The sequence below is a fragment of the Peromyscus leucopus genome, chromosome 1, assembly GCF_004664715.2.
Source record: "Peromyscus leucopus breed LL Stock chromosome 1, UCI_PerLeu_2.1, whole genome shotgun sequence".
In the NCBI taxonomy this organism is placed as follows: Eukaryota; Metazoa; Chordata; class Mammalia; order Rodentia; family Cricetidae; genus Peromyscus; species Peromyscus leucopus.
In genome coordinates this window covers 34,872,087-34,889,448 of record NC_051063.1, presented here as the reverse complement: position 1 = coordinate 34,889,448, position 17,362 = coordinate 34,872,087, and the positions used below count along the sequence as shown (strand labels likewise).

General features: G+C 39.5%; 1 non-coding gene across 1 annotated transcript; it reads left to right on the top strand.

The window, feature by feature from the left end:
• Positions 1 to 8,718: 8,718 nt before the first annotated feature.
• On the top strand, positions 8,719 to 8,790 carry Trnad-guc. The gene has a single exon. It is a non-coding gene; the product is annotated as a tRNA-Asp (tRNA).
• The last annotated feature ends 8,572 nt before the right edge of the window (positions 8,791 to 17,362 follow it).

Here is a 17,362-nt window from a genome sequence, read left to right as displayed (position 1 = left end):
ACCTGGTACTGGAAATACAGCCAGTTACCCAGGGCTAGTGAGGTCATAGATCTTGGAGGAGAAGCTACAACCACCACTTTACTAAAGCAGCATAATTCTTAACTGCATTATAAAGGCCCTCTGAATGTGGGTGACAGTTACATGGCTAAATCTGTTTAGGGTGCCCCTGGCAGTGGGTCCAGGACTTATCCCGGGTGCATGAAATAGCTTTTTGGTTCAGTTGTCTCTGTGGTTTCCCCATGATGATCTTGACCCCCTTGCTCACTTAATACCTCTTCCCTGTCTTCGACTGGACTCCCAGAGCTTGGCCTGGTGCTTGGCTGTGAATCCCTGCAGCTGCTTCCAGCAGTTACTAAATGAAGGCTCATAGGAACTCAAGAAGTTTAGATTAACAGCTGTGGCACCTGCATGGAACTGGACTAGGCCCTCTGCATATGGGAAACAGTTGTGTAGCTTGGTCTGTTTGAGGGGTCCCTGGCTGTGGGATCAGTATCTATCCCTGATGCATGAGCTGGCTTTCTGGAGCACATTACCTACAGTGAGATGCCTTGCTCACCCTTGATACAGGGGGGAGGGGCTTGGTCCTGCCTCAACTGAATGTACCAGTCTTTGCTTACTCCCCATGGGAGACCTTATTCTTTTGGAGGAGGGGATGGGGGATGGGTCGGTGCTGGGGAAAAGCTGAGGGGAAGCAGGAGGAGGGATGAGAGGAGCATCTTTTGTTGGTATGTAAAATGAATAAAGTTTTAATTAAAAAGAAAAAAAGAAAGATAAGAAATGGCTTTTTTGAATGCATTCCCTAAGGTAGGATACCTTGCTCAGCCTTGACACAGTGGGGAGGGGCTTGTTCCTGCCTCAACTTAGTATGCCAGACTTTGTTGACTCTACAAGGGAGATCTTACCCTCTCTGGGGAGTGGATGCAGAGTAGGATGGGGGGTGGGGAAAGGGAAGGGACTGGGAACTGGGATTGGTATGTAAAATTAAGAAATACTTTTTTAAATAAATAAAATAATAAATAAATATTCTTTTACCCACAGATAAGAGCATCTTTCCCCCCTCATTAAATACACTTCTCTTAGCAACAGACAGAGACCATTACATAAAACTACAACCAATCAAGATACAGAGAGCAAGTGATTGTGAGATATCAAGCCCTAGCTGATACATCTACAACACAACTTCTGCACCTAAGGCTCAAAGAACATGGTGGAAGAAGAGGTAGAAAGATTGTAAAAGCCTGAAGAACAGTATAGCTGCCTCTTTCATTATTTTATTAATAAATAAAGCTCGGGAGTCAAATATTAGGGTATAAACCCAATAGATCCACAGAGCAACTGGTAAAATGATCAGCTAACCCTCCTCTCCACCTTCCCAGATTGAAAGGGCACATGAATCATTCCAAGGCCCTCCTTACTCCTCCCTGTGTCTCTCTATCTTCCTCTGAGTTGACCAGAAAACTATGGTTTATTCCAGCTGGCTGAAGGTGGACTCTGTCCTCTGAATAAAGGTTTAACCCCATTGATTGTCTCAGAGCAACATTAAAAACAAATCCCCACAACAGAACAGGAAGTCACGGTAAGACTGTTTCTCCTAGAAATATCGGGGAAGCCATACTCATGAAGGATCAACAACATGGGTGCCTAAACAAGACTGGAACAAGAATGACACTAATAAACATGCTAACACAGAAGGGGAGAATATTACATGGCCCCAATTGGAGACAAAGAGCTACAGGCAACTAAGTATTGCTGCATGTGGAAAAAAGAGTTTTCTCCAGAGAAGAAGTTATCCAGTATAAGTGATCAGCCCTGAAGTCATATACATACAAGAATACAAGTAATAGAAATTAAACAGGTTGTATTTATATATTTAGGAATATATATATAGATATATATGTATGTATATAATCAACAATTACAAAAAGAGAGGCCATAAATCTGGGAGATTGAGGAAGGACACATGGGAGGGGTTTGAGTGAGGAAAGAGAACAGGAGAAATGGTGTAACTGTATTTCCAGTTCAAAAAAATGAAAAAAAAATTTCTTTGAGTATACACTTTTAGAAATAAATTATGAAATAAATATGTACAAAAGTCAATATATCCTTTTTAGATAAGAAATGTAATTAATGTAGAAAGAATAAGGAAACCAGAACAAATTAGAACACACATTAATAATCACTACAGGCAAAATCCACTGGTAAATGTTAAAAGTAGTGAGCAAAGGTTTGAAAATAAATAAGATAATTACAAGTCTTCAAGGTATTGCCCCTCAAAGTATTTATTTCAGAAGGAAGAATAGTAATTTGCTATGAAGAAAACTGCATTTTCAACAGTGATAAAACTTCATCTCTAGAGAAGTAACACAAATATCACCCATAGGTCTGAAATTCTCTCAAAGTCACAGATTTTAAAAGATAGAGAGGAGGAAAGGGTAAATCTATTAATAGGCAGTTCAGAAAAGGTTACAGTTTCCAATTATGTTGGAAAATATGCCTACTGCCCCTCATAATCAAATAAATGCAGATTTTAAACTTTTAAAACTACCCTTCTAGGTCTTCCTGACCAGTTAGAAACTGAAAATACCTCCTCACTGTGAGAAGGTTGAAAAGAGACTCCTACCTCAAGTGACCTTGTTATACACAGGAGCATGGATACCATAACCCCTTTAGAGTTCAACATTATTCTGTCTTCTGGAATTTAAGTAACACATCCTCTTTTACTTAGTACTTCATTCTTGACATTTACTTCACAAAAACAGGAGTCATCTTTAGAAGTATAGTAGTCACATATCCAGTGATAGCTGCAGCAGCTCATTCCAAGTCCCAATGAAAAAAGCATATTCAAAATCCAAAGAAATCAATGAAAATACAAAAAAAAAAATACCAGGTACTAAAAAATTAATTAAAACTATATAAGGAAAGCAGTTTTGTTTCATTTGTTTGCTTGCTTCCAGTCCCTGGCCATTATGAATAAAGCTATTACGAACATAGTTGAGCAAGTGTCAGTGTGGTAGGATTGAGCATCCTTTGGGTGTAAGAACAAGAGTGGTATAACTGAGTCTTAGGGCAGATCAAACCCCATAGGCAGGACAGCTCGAAGGTTATGTGGCTGGGTTGACAACCCAATCCCTTCACTGGAAGTCTTGCCTGGTCATAAGAGATGGCCAGTTCAGGCTATATAACCTCTATTGCTAAGAATCCAGCTGAGGTCATCTCTTTGGATTCCTAGGAGTTTCCCTTGCACCATGTTTCTGCCTAACCCCAAAATGCACCCACCCCTTTTCCAGTTGTCTCTTTCAGTATTCTGTCCTTTCATCCCCCCAAAATGATCACTCATGTTCCCAGCTCCAAAGGCCCCAGTCTGCCCATAAAATCTCTTCAATTTCCCCTTCACAGGGAGAGCCAAGCATCCTCATAATCTAGCCTTTCTGAACCTCTGGATGGTAGCATGGCTATTCTTTACAGCTAATACCCACTTAAAAGTGAGTATTATTGGTGAAATTATTATGGCCACTCCACGTAGTTAAAAGGATATTTATTTAATGGCGTAACTCACAAATTAAGGAATAGGTAGGTTGCAGGGTCTGGGGAAGGTGTATCGAGCAGTGTTCTTTGGATCTCTGCTTGGTCCACCTCCACCGTTCAGCGTCCCGGCATGGAACGAGCCCTGGCCCACCCAGCTCTTGGGTCTCCAGCCACCTCCCCTGGCCCCGCCTCGTAGGCATGACAGTTGCCAGAGTCTCAATGGGGGTTGAAACTTCCAGATCCAAGCTGGAATGGCTACCCACTACATCGTATATACTGTATTTGTCTTTCTGGGACTACATTACCTCACCCAGAAAGCTTTTTTCCTAGTTCCATCCATTTGCCTGCAAATTTCATGATGTCATTTTTTTTAACCACTGAGTAAATTACTTGGGGTGATTTACAAATTACTCCATTGTGTAAATGTACCACATGTTCTTTATCCATTCTTCAGTTGAGGGGCATCAAAATTGTTTCCAATTTCTGGGTATTATGAATAAAGCTGCTATGAACATAGTTGAGCAAGTGTTTTTATGGTATGAATGAGCATCCTTTGGGTATATGCCCAAGAGTGGTATAGCTGAGTCTTGGGGTAGATCAATTCCAAATTTTCCGAGAAACCACCATCTTGATTTCCAGGGTGGATGTACATGTTTGTACTCCCACGATCAATGGAAAGTGCTCCTATTGCTCCAAATCCTCCCCAGCATAGGCTGTCAACTTATGTTTTTGCTCTTGGCCATTCTGACAGATAAAAGATGAAATCTCAAAGTAGTTTTGATTTGCATTCCCCTGATGATTAAAAATATTGAACATTTCTTTAAGTGTTTCTCTGCCATTCGAGATCTTTCTGTTGAAAATTCTCTGCTTAGATCTGTACCCCATTTTTAAATTTGATTATATAGTTTTTCGATGTCTAGTATCTTGAGTTCTTTATATATTTTAGAAATCAGTGCCCTGTCAGATGTGGGGTTGGTGAATATCTTTTCCATTCTGTAAGCTGCGATTTTATGCTATTGACAGTGTCTGCTGCCTTACAGAAGCTTTTCAGTTTCATGAGATCATATCTATCATCAATCTTAGTGCCTGTACAATTGGTGTTGTATTCATAAAATTTTCTTCTGTGCCAATGTATTCAAGGCTATTCTCCACTTTTGCTTCTATCGGGTTGAATGATTCACTTGGTATTGATTTTTGTGCAGATTGATAGATATGGAGCTCTTTTCATTCTTCTGTATGCAAAAATCCAATTAGACTATTTGTTGAAGATGCTGTCTTATTTCCCATTGTAAAATTTTGGCTTCTTTGTCAAAAATCAGGTGTCCATATGTCTGGATTTGCATCTGCATCTGGGTCTTGGATTTGATTCCATTGATCCACCTGTCTGCTTTTACTTCAATACCATGTGGTTTTTATTACTTATAGCTCAGTAGTGGAGCTGGAAATCAGGAATAGTGATACCTCTGGAATTTCTTTTATTATACGGGATTGTTTCAGCTATCCTGGTTTTTTGTTTTGTTTTGCTTTGTTTTTCCATATTAAGTTGACTATTGTTCTCTCAAAATCTATAAATAATTGGGTTGGGACTTTCATGGGGATTACACTGAATCTGTAGATTGTTTTTGTTAAGATGACTGTTTTTGACTATGTTTATCCTACCAATCCATGAGAATGGGAGATCTTTTCATCTTCTGATATTTTCTTCAATGTCTTTCTTCAAAGACTTGAAGTTCTTGTCATACAGGTCTTTCACTTGCTTGGTTAGTGTTACCACAAGATATTTTATATTGTTTGTGGCTTTTGTGAAGGGTGTTGCTTCCCTGATTTCTTTCCCAGAATATTTATCATTTGTATATAGGAGGGCTACTGTTTTTTTTGTTTGTTTGTTTGTTTTTTGTTTTTTTTTTTAGTTAATCTTGTATCCAGCCACATTGCTGAAGGTGTTTATCAACTATGAGTTCCCTGGTAGAAAATTTGGGGTCACTTATGTATACTATCATATCATCTGTGAATAATGATACTTTGACTTCTTTTTTCCAATATGTAACTCCTTGATCTCCTTTTGTTGTCTTATTGTTCTAGCTAGAACTTCAGGTACTATATTGAATAGATATGGAAAGAGTGGACAGCCTTGTCTTTTTCCTGATTTTAGTGGAATTGCTTTGAGTTGCTCTCCATTTAATTTGATGTTGGCTATTGGCCTGCTGTATATATTTTTTATTATGTCTAAGTATGTCCCTTGTATCCCTGATCTCTCCAAGACTTTTATCATAAAAGGGTGTTAGATTTCATCAAAGGCCTTTTTAGCATTTAATGATATGATCATGTCATTTTCTTCTTTCAGTTTCTTTATATGATGGATTACATTGACAGTTTTTCATATGTTGAACCATCCCTGTAAGTCTGGTATGAAGCTACTTGATCATGGTGGATGGTCATGGGGGTGTTAGTGGATTTGGTTTGCCAGTATTTTATTGAGGATAGTTTTTTTTTTTATCAATGTTCATAAGGAAAATTGGTCTGTAATTTTCTTCCTTTGAGTCTTTGAGTGGTTTGGGTATCAGGGTGACTGTTACATCATAAAATGAATTTTACAGTGTTCCATCTGTTTTTATTTTGTGGAATAATTTGAGGAGTGTTGGTGTTAGCTCTTCTTTGAAAGTCTGGTAGAATTCTGCACTGAAACCATCTTGCCCTCGGCTTTTTTTTTGAGGGGGGGGGGTTGGAAGACTTTAAATGGTTGGTGCTACTTCCTTAGGGATTATAAGTCTACTTAAATTGTTTAACTGACCTTGGTTTAATTTTGGTAAGTGGTATCTCTTAAGAAATTTGTCCCTATCTTTTAGATTTTCCAATTTTGTAGAGTAGAGATTAGTACTGTTAGTATTGGTATGATGCAATGATTATTTGTAATTACTTAGTGTCTGTTGTTATGTCCCCTTTAGTTTCTGATTTTGCTAATTTGGATATTCTGTGTCTTTTTGTTTCATTGATTCTTTGTATTGTTCTCTTTGTTTCTATTTTATTGACTTCAGCCCTCGGTTTGATTATTTCCTGCTGAATACTCCTCTTGGGTGTGTTTGCTTCTTTTTGTTCTGGAGCTTTCAGATGTAACAGTAGTTAAGTTGCTAGTATAAGATGGATATCAGCCCTCTGTCAGATGTGGGCTTGGTGAAGATCTTTAACCATTCTTTAGGCTGTCATTTTGTCTTATTGACCATGTCCTTTGCCCTACAAAAGCTTCTCAGTTTCAAGAGGTCCCATTTATTAATTGTTTCTCCCAGTGTCTGTGCTACCGGTGTTATATTTAGAAGTGATCTCTGGTGCCAATGCATTCAAGACTACTTCCTACTTTCTCTTCTATCAGGTTCAGAGTAACTGGATTTATATTGAGGTTTTTGATCCACTTGGACTTAAGTTTTGTGCACGGTGACAGATATGGATCTATTTGCAGCCTTCTACATGTTGACATCCAGTTATGCCAGCATCATTTGTTGAAGATGCTTTCTTTTTTCCATTGTACAGTTTTGGCTTCTTTGTCAAAAATTACATGTTCATAGATGTGCAGATTCCCCAGTGCACATGGGAAAAGGTAGGAGCAATGATATCCACTTGTAATTCCATCCCTGGGGAAACAGAAACAGGGGGATCCATGAGGCTTACTTGCCAGCTGTCTTGAGGAATTAGTGAGCTCCAGGTTCAGTGAGAGACCCTTTCTCAAAACAATAAGATGAATATCATCTGAGGAAGACACAAGATATCAACATTTAGCCTCCACAAACACACTAGAAAGTATATAAACAAAACTAAAGATATAATGATCCTTAGATCTACATTATATCCTTATTAAATAGCACAATTATTCATTTGGGAAATTTTAATACCTAAATATGGTAGTTACTTCTCTCAGTAGACTTTCAAAAAAGAGCTATGGTCACATTGCTAGGCTGGATTTCCTCTATAGAATCCTATCTTCACCATCTTTTTCATATTTATTGTTATTTCCACTATTTCCATAGATTTCTTTCTTCCTAGGCCCCATCCCTTGCCTGGGAACCCCCACCCAACTCAGCCCCAGTTGCCGGCCAACAGGCAGGGCTCCAGCAGGAAGGCTCCCTGTTCACCAAGACCCCTCAGCAACAAACCCTGCAATCTACATGCACTGCCCCCATTCCCATCTGTCCAAGACCCCAGCCACTTCCTGAGGCTTGGAAACCTCAGCTCTATCCAGGTGAGTGACTGTGTTCATACCCAGTGAGGCCCACCTCAAATATGTTTTTTTTTTTTTTTTTTTAAAAAAGAATTGTCATCTTTAGAGTTTTGCTTTGATTTGACCTACCTGCTAAGTATTGAAAGGAGATAAAGGTGGTCCTTTGTCACTGAATTAAATACAAACAGTTATGTAGAGTGCTGTAGACAGGTAAGAAAGCATCTTTTTTTTTTAATGTTTAGAAATCTTTATTCAGATATACTCCACTGTAATTTAAAAATAAATATACATTTTATTTATAACATAGTTCTTTATTCTAATTCCATATATATAGATTCACAAAATGATAAACTTCCTAAAAAGTGTCTCATATAATACGTCATTTGTTGACTGCAGGAGATGAATTTTAATACATAACACTATGTATAAAATCTCTGGAAACACAATGATGAAGAAATTTTAAGTTCCGTCACATGCTCTAGAATGAAGTTCACGTTTCTTCTATGCTCAGACCTCACCACTCCATACTTCTAGAAGTCCAGTGAGATCACTTAGGGGCCAGAAGCACAGCCTAGTCTCAGCATGCATGAGGCCTCGTCCTCGCAATCAAAGAAACAAAGGGAGGAGAAAGGGCTGGACAAGTGACCACGTAAGTTCTGTTACCTTCTCTACTGGGCTCAGAAAGCTACAACATCTATTTAATTAAAAGAAATTAGCATCTGATCCTAAAGATGCTGCTCTGCTCTCATAAACGTGTAGATGTAACCAACTGTCTTATCAAATAAGAAACACAGAACCAATGTAAAGAAGAAAGCCAAGAGATCAGAGCTAAGAGCCTTACCACCTGCTGAAGCTAGCTTCTTAAGCCAAGAGACCTCTCCAAAAGAGACCTACTTGCTGTGTGTTTGTCTTTATTTGCTGAAGAAGGCAGAGGCAGGAGGATCACGAGTTCGAGGCCAGCCTGGGCTACACATTTTTGGCCTTCCTTGTTAGTATAGTGGTGAGTATCCCCGCCTGTCACGCGGGAGACCGGGGTTCGATTCCCCGACAAGGAGGCTGGTGCTCTACTTTTTGAGCTAGGTAGATCTCTGTGGTCAAGGATACAGCCAGCATTGAAGACACACACCTTTAATCTCAATGCCATAGAAGACCTGGAGGGCTGTACAAACAGGCAGTGACAAGGCAGTCATGTGTTTGGGTTTACAACCAATGAGAAGGCAGAAAAGAAAGCATATCTTAAAGATAACAGATGCCAAAACACTAGCATAGAAGCACAAGGGAAGATAGATGTGAGAGTACCTAGAAATAATATAGCCAGACTACTGTAAAATAATATACTTGAAGTTAATGACCCTGAACAATCATATGTGTTGATGTCAACCTTAGCTTCATACCCTACAATGTGTCTCTGGACACAGAAAAGGGAAATCACATGACAATGATATGTAAACAATGTGTGAGTCTTTGCCTTTCCATGAATGCCTACATATCATCCTCAAGTACAAAGGCTGGTGACAAATACATTATGAAGATGTATCATAGCAAGAATCTTATCTCAAGTTTGAAGAAAAACTATGGTCAAAGGCATTTGTCATAGTACTATCCATCAAAGTAAGTCATTACTTGTGGGTGACATGATCTGCATTAATTAATTTCCACATTTACAATGTTAACTTATGAGTGTTGGTTTTTCTTTATCTGTACTTTAGTTCCACATATTTTATCATTTCACAGCAGGAATCCACCTAGCTTATGTTTCTTTCTACTATTAATTCATAATTGATGAACACAACATTTCACAACATCATTCAATGCTGAATATAATTCATTAATTAGTAATTTGTTTTATTTCCCCTACTCATTAGCTTACTGAACACCATTTCCTTCTATAGACACTAACCAGCATTTCAACAATTATATTTTATAACCACCAGATTAGCATTAAATAGGATAATTCGTTATCAAACCAGACAGAAGCTAACTCAAATTATCCAAGAATTAGAATGTTTTTAAAGTAAATATACCACTGGGAAGGAGGTTCAATAGGTAAAGTGCTTGCTATGCAGAATGAGGAGCTGAATTTGGATCCCCGACACACATGGGAAAAGGTAGGAGCAATGGTATCCACCTGTAATTCCATCTCTGGGGAAACAGAAATGGGGATCCGTGGGGCTTACTTGTCAGCTGTCTTGAGGAATTAGTGAGCTCCAGATTCAGTGAGAGACCCTTTCTCAAAACAATAAGATGAATATCAACTGAGGAAGACACAAGATATCAACATTTAGCCTCCACAAACACACTAGAAAGTACATAAACAAAACTAAAGATATAATGATCCTTAGATCTACATTATATCCTTATTAAATAGCACATTTAGTCATTTGGGAAATTTTAATACCTAAATATGGTAGTTACTTCTCTCAGTGTATTTTCACAAAAAGAGCTATGGTCACATTGCTAGGCTGGATTTCCTCCATAGAATCATATCTTCACCATCTTTTACATACTTATTGTCATTTCCACTATTTCCATAGATTTCTTTCTTCTTAGATGACACAGAAAAGTAAATCTTAAGTGAAACATACTGAAAGAAAAACACTTTGACTTATAGTTGGAATTTAAAATTACTCTAGTCTTCCTGTGGTATGACCATTGTGCCTATGGCCCACTGGTGGGGCTCTCCTCTCCCAATAGGGCAAGCAGCATGAACTGCAACAGAGATGACCTCATGTTGTGGGTCGGGTCTGTTGGCCCAGGCACAGAGCCCACCCTACAAATGCTCTGGATAGGGATGCATTGCATGACATTCCCAAATAATCAATAAAATTATTGTGTTGGAAAAAAATAAAATAAAATTACTCTATTCCTATGAGATAAAGAGATAAAGATGAAATAAACAAACCTGGGTGAGATCTTTTTGAAGAGAAGCAATCAGGAGCAGACAACAAAGGCTACCCAGCCATACTGCAATGTCTGCATAAAGGTGCAATCAGCAGTAGCTGCTAGGAATGGATTTCCTTCTGGTATACATCTGTAGCACAAGAACAGTAAGTTAGAGAGAGACTGACCAGGTTGCAGAGACACAAACAGGAGCTGAAAATACCATGGATGGAGAAGCTAACTGGAACAGCAAGTGTGTTCAGAGAAAGAAGCATGATATAGGAACCTGAGGCTGATATTCTTATCAGAGTTCTCTAGTGAATAGCCTGATTAGGAAGGACACTCAGCACTGTCTGGAGCAGTAACATGAGGGCATGAGAAGAGTATAAAACAGTTTCCAGGTTGAACTCCAGTAAGCCTGACAACCAGGAGCAGAACATCAAGGTAAACACAAGTAAGCAGACCTTCCACACCCACTCAGTCAAGAAAACCCTATGGTCACCAAAACAACAGAGGATAAGCTGTAACTGATGGGCAGGGCTTCTCAGACCAGGTAACCACAGTAGAAAGTAGAGTCTGACACAGAAAGTCTTCTCTGTACAAAAACCTACAGACTTAACTTCTTTGAACACTAAAACCAGCACTATCTCTTCCTGAAGAGACTGCTACAAAAGACAACCAAGGGCAAGAGAGAAACCACATCATCGCATCTAGGAAGAAATGAAATAACTTCCAAGATTACACGTATTCTGGGACACTTCAGTTCGTCTTTTTAGTTTCTGTCCCTTTTTACACTTTGGTACTTCAATAATTTTGATTATCTTACATCTCACCTGAATAGGCCTCTGTGACTGTCCTTTTTTTCCTGGACCTTTATTACTCTATAATAATTACCCTGATGTTCCTAACGCCGACAGCTGCAGCCTCTCCCATCATTACTCCTCTGTCCTCTGTCTATTGCTTCTCAAGTTATCTGTCAACTATTAACACCCTTAACTCAAAAATGAAAAACTAAATTATATTTCTCTATAAAAAACCTAGTGTCATAGTCTGTGATGATATGCTGTGTATCAAATAAAGCTTGCCTAAGGATCAAAGGACAGAGCCAGGAACTAGATTAAACATAGAGTATAGCAGGAAGTTGTTTTTTTTTCTGTTCCCACCAGGCCCCTGCAGTCCCACAGCCTATATAAAATAATCACACCGAGGCTTAATATTATTTATAACTGCTCAGTCATTAGCTCAGGCTTATTATTGATTAGATCTTACACTTAAATTAACCGATAATTCTAATCTATGTTTAGCCATGTGGCTTGGTACCTCTTCTTAGTTCTGCCTTGTCATCTTGCTTCCTCTGTGTCTGGCTGGTGACTCTGACTCTGCTCTTTCTCTTCCCAGCATTCTCTTATTCTGCTGGCCCCACCTATACTTCCTGCCTGGCTACTGGCCAATCAGCATGTATTAAACCAGTATACAAGGGCATTATCCCACAGTAATTCCCCTTTTCTGTCTAAACAAAAAGGAAGGTTTTTAAGTCTAACATAGTAAAATTACATATAATAGAACAGTTATCAAGCAAGAATTACAGTTACAATATCTAGTCTATTCGTATTTTTCATATTCGAAGAAAATATTCTATCTATACTATATTTGTGAGTCCAAAGTTTCATATCTAATTTATCTTTTATCATAACTAAGGAAAATTATAACTGTAAGTATCTAGTCTTCAACTACATCCAGAAGGTTATAATATTACCTAAGTAAACAGGAAGAGCATTGTAAGCAGCTTCCAAAAATCTAGAATAACAGAGATAGCTGGTTGCCTGGACAGTTACCCAAAGTTCCTCTGTTAGGGTATCCATCTTCAGCCCATAGGCTTAGAGTCTCTCAGTCACTTCTCTCTGTGTCCTGTAGAATATCTGGCAGTTTCTTCTGTGAAGCAGGAACCTGAAGGGCCATCTTGCCTTGCAAAGTTCAGTGGTCACCTTCCTATTGGTCCTGCATGTCCATTTTATACAACACTTTGTCAAGCAGTCCAGGCAAGAATAGTTTCTTGCCCAAATGGCCAACAGTCAACTTTTGCCATGAAGAAGATAAACTCCATATAGAGTGTCTTTGGTGCCCCCCTTTTTTAGTTAAAGGGGGTTTATTTTGAGGTAATTTATAGCCAGTAAAGGGGTTGGTTACAGGGTCTGAGATAGGTGAGGTACAGTCCAGCAGGGTTCTCTGGAGAACTCTGACTCAGTCTGTCATCCAGCATCGAGGATCAAAAGGAACCAAGAGGGCCTGCATGTCCGGATCTTGGGTCTTAAGGGCTCCTCTCCTAGCCACACCCCAGGGCCATGTCCTAGGTAGGTGTGGCAGTTACTAGCTGCTTCACAGGAGTGGTGCTTCAAGGTCAAAGCTGGAACAGCTACCCACTACAATAGAGGCCAGGCAATGGTGGCACACACCTTTAATCCTAGCACTCTAGAGGCAGAGATCCATCTGGATCTCTGTGAGTTCAAAGCCACTCTGGACTACATGAGATTTATTCAGTCTAGGACAGAAACAGACCCAGGCAGTGGTGGCACACACTTTTAATCTGAGCACTTGAGATCTCCTGCCTTTGCTACCAGTATTCAGGAAGCACATATGCCTTTAATCCCAGCACTAGGAAGGAAGTGAAATGGCTGGGTGGAGAAAGGCATGTAAGGTGTGAGGAGACAAGGAGTCCTTTCAACTAAGGACTCAGAGGCTTTCAGTCAGAGGATTCATTTGAGTTGGTGAGGTGAGAATTGGCTGTGGCTTGTTACTTTGTCTCCCTGATCTTTCAGTATTTACTCCAGTATCTAGCTCTGGGTTTTTATTAAGACCATACAGATTTTGTGCAACAATATTCTCTGAACATTACTATCAAAACAGGTGAACAAAACATACAAATGTGTTCTACTATAAGTTAACACAATTGGAATCAATCCATTGCATATTACTACAGTTGTCTTCCCCTCTAAATAGCAGCAAGGATCATATATCTAAGTGAATCTAACTCAGTAGGAAGACTCATATAAAATGAAATGAACCAAAATGGTAGGAAACAGGGCAAAATGAAAATCAGGGGACACATCAGTCTGCAAAGACACACAAAACATAATGAAAAAAGACAAAAGCTTTAGGTAAAGAAACCCACTATGGTACTTGTTTAAACGCACAGCTCCTTAGCACTAGACATCAATGATAATGCAATAATTCAAATACCAGGGAAATGATTACAGGCTACTACTCTAAAAAGAATAAGCAGATACATAAAGGACACAAACACACGATACAGTAAGAAAATCAACCAGGAACAAGATAAGAGAGTTAATGATATAGATGAAATAGCATTTAAAGGAGAAATTCAGAAATGTAGAAGGAAATTCAACAAGGAAATTAGGGAAAAGCATTGGAAATGAAGTCAATCAGTTAATTAAAAACAAAGAGGATAGAACATCAACAAAAACAAAGAGGATAGAACATCGACAAACTAAAATAAGCAGAAGAATTAATTTCAGACACAGGAAACAAGGTTAAGATGGTAATACAATCAGACATGTATAACAACAACAACAAGAAAAAATTAACATGACCAGAACAATGGAAGTATTTCAAAAATGCAAATCTAACAGTCCAGGGACTAAAAGATGAGATAAATTTTGAAGGTATCAAAAATATATTTAATGGAATTATAGCAGGAAGATTCTCAACCTTAGACAGAGACATCTAAACACAAGAGGCATTTAGCATTCCAAACAGATATGACCTCTCCATGGCATATTGCCTCGGTTTCTTATCCTTTTGCTGTGATATCTAATGAAGGCAATTTAAGAAAGAAAGGGTTTATTTCACCACAACACCAGGTTATAGTTCATCATGGAATGCATGGAGGTTACAGCAGCAAGAATTGAGGGGCTGGTCACAATGCATCTGTTGTCAAGACGCAGAGAGTCATGAAAGCATCCTTTTGCTCATTTAACTTACTCTACCTTATATAGTTCAGAATCCCCTACCCAGAGAATAGTGTCAGTCACAGTGAATGGGGCTTCCCACTTCAATTAAAGCAACCAAAATAATTCTCTAGTTTATGTCCATACTACCTTGAATGCTGGATCTCATCTGATGATTCCCCAAAGATATGCTCAGAGATCCATCTCCCAGATGACATTACATTCTGTAAAATTGGTAATTAATACTAGCAAATACACACATGATAATAAAGAGGGCAAAAGGATAATAATGCTACAATCTGTAGACCCAGAGAGGCTAAGTAACAAAGAGGAGTCAAGGTGGGACACATGGATCTCCCTAGGAATGGGAAATAGAATAGATTTTGTGAATGGACTGAGGGCTGATGGTATGGGAACAGGAGTAATCAGGTGGGGTGGAAAAGAATGGAGAGACAGAGTACTGGAAGAGATGACTGAAACTGGGGGCTGGGGGCATTTTAGAAGTAATGTGGAAACCTAGTGCAATAGAAACTCCTTGGAACCTACAAGGGTGACCTAGAAAAGACTCCTAGTAATGGTGGATAAGGAACCTGGACAAGCCGTCTTCTGTAACCAGGCAAAGCTTCCACTGACAGGACTGGACATGAACCTAGCCACAAAACCTTTGACCTACAATTTGTCCTGACTGCAAGATGTGCTGGGGTAATGATGGCTCAGATCTTGTGGGAGTGGCAAACAATGACTGCTCCAACTTGAGGCCTATGCCACAAGAGGGAGCCCATGCCTGCCTGACACTGCTTGGATGAACAAGAACCAGAGGCTGGGTAACCCAGAGACATAGGTAAGAGCTGGGCAGTGGTGGCACATGCTTTTAATCCCAGCACTCAGGAAGCAGAACCAGGTGGATCTCTGTGAGTTCGAGTTCCAGGAAAGGCACAAAGCTACACAGAGAAACCCTGTATTGAAAAGCAGGGGACAGGGGAAGGAAACAAATATGATTAGAAAAAAAGTCAATGAAATGATTCCTAATAATATTCTGCTATATTCACAGACTGGAGTCTAGCAACCATCATCAGAGGGGCTTTATCCAGCAACTGGAGCAGATACAGATACCCAAACCAAACATTAGTCAGAGCTTGGGGGAATCCTTGAAAGATGGGAAGGAAGGATTGTAGGTGCCACTGGGATCAAGGCATCACAAGAACACAGCTCACAGAATCAACTAACCAAGGCTCTTAGGGACTCAAAGAGACTAAACTGACCATCAGGGACTGGTATGGATCTGAACTAGGTCATCTGCATCCATGTTATGACTGTGTAATGCTGTGGGATGGTCTGTATGTTAAATTGCTCTGATTGGTCAATAAATAAAACACTGATTGGCCAGTGGCCAGGCAGGAAGTATAGGTGGGACTAACAGAGAGTAGAATTGAGGGAACAGAAAGGCAGGGAGAGTCACTGCCAGCCACCACCATGACAAGAAGCATGTGAAGACACCAGTAAGCCCACAAGTCATGTGGCAAGGCATAGATTTATGGAAATGGATTAATTTAAGCTGTAAGAACAGTTAGCAAGAAGCCTGCCACAGCCATATAGTTTGTAAGCAATATAAGTCTCTATGTTTACTTGGTTGGGTCTGAGCGGCTGTGGGACTGGCGGGTGACAAAGATTTGTCCTGACTGTGGGCAAGGCAGGAAAACTCTAGCTACAGTGTAACTTGGTTATCTCATGGGACTCCTAACAGTGAGATTGGGGGCATTTCTGACTCTTTCTCTTGCTCTTGGGACCCTTTCCCTCCTGCTGGTTTGCCTTGTCCAGCCTTGATATGAGGGTTGGTGCCTCATCTTATTGTAGCTTGTTTTGTATGTTCAGTTGATATCCCTGAAAGGCCTGCTCTTTTCTGAAGGAAAACAGAGGAAGAGTGGATCTGGGAGAGAGGTTGAGAAGGAGGGACTGGGAGGGGAAAATGCAGTCTAGATATAGTATATGAGAGAAGAATTTTTTTTAAAAAGCACAAAAAGCATGTGCTGCTGGGGAGATGGCTCAGTGGATACAGTACTTGCTGTGCAAGTCATGACCTGAATTTCTGTCCCTGGGGCCCACGTAGAGGCCAGGAATGATGATACACACCTGTGATCCTAGTGCTGAACAATAGAGACAGGAGGATCACAGGGGCCTGCTGACAGCCAGTGTAGCCAATAGGTGAACTCCAGGTTCAGTGGGAGACCTTGTCTCAAAAAAGTAAAAGAAAGAAAAAAAGCTCTCTCACACACTATGCACATATACCCACACACACACTCATAAACACAGTGTTGAAGAGCCCAAATGATTTTTTTATTTGATTGTAACATATATATCCATACAGGAGAAAGAAAGAATTGATAAGACAGGTACAAGGCAAGGGATAAGAAGACTGAGAGGGAAGAAGTTACACACATAACTACACACATATTTCTCTTTCTATTTTCATTCTCTATTTCTTAAATAGTTTCAAATAAACAACTGAGTTAGTATTTTTTAAATAAAATAATGGCTTGAAATAGTCAACTTTTCAACTCCACTAAGCTTCTCTACATAAAGATAATAAGTCTATCTCATAAGGCTCCCGTAAAAACACATAGTATCGAAAGCATTCTATTCAACAAGCTTGGGTGAGACATGCTAAGACCCATGTCTGAACACTTCCAACTCTATTTAGTTTGTGACCATGCTGCTGCTGCTGATGATGACTCACTTACCCACTCTAGCTACAAGACACTTCCACACTCGCTCCACCTTCACT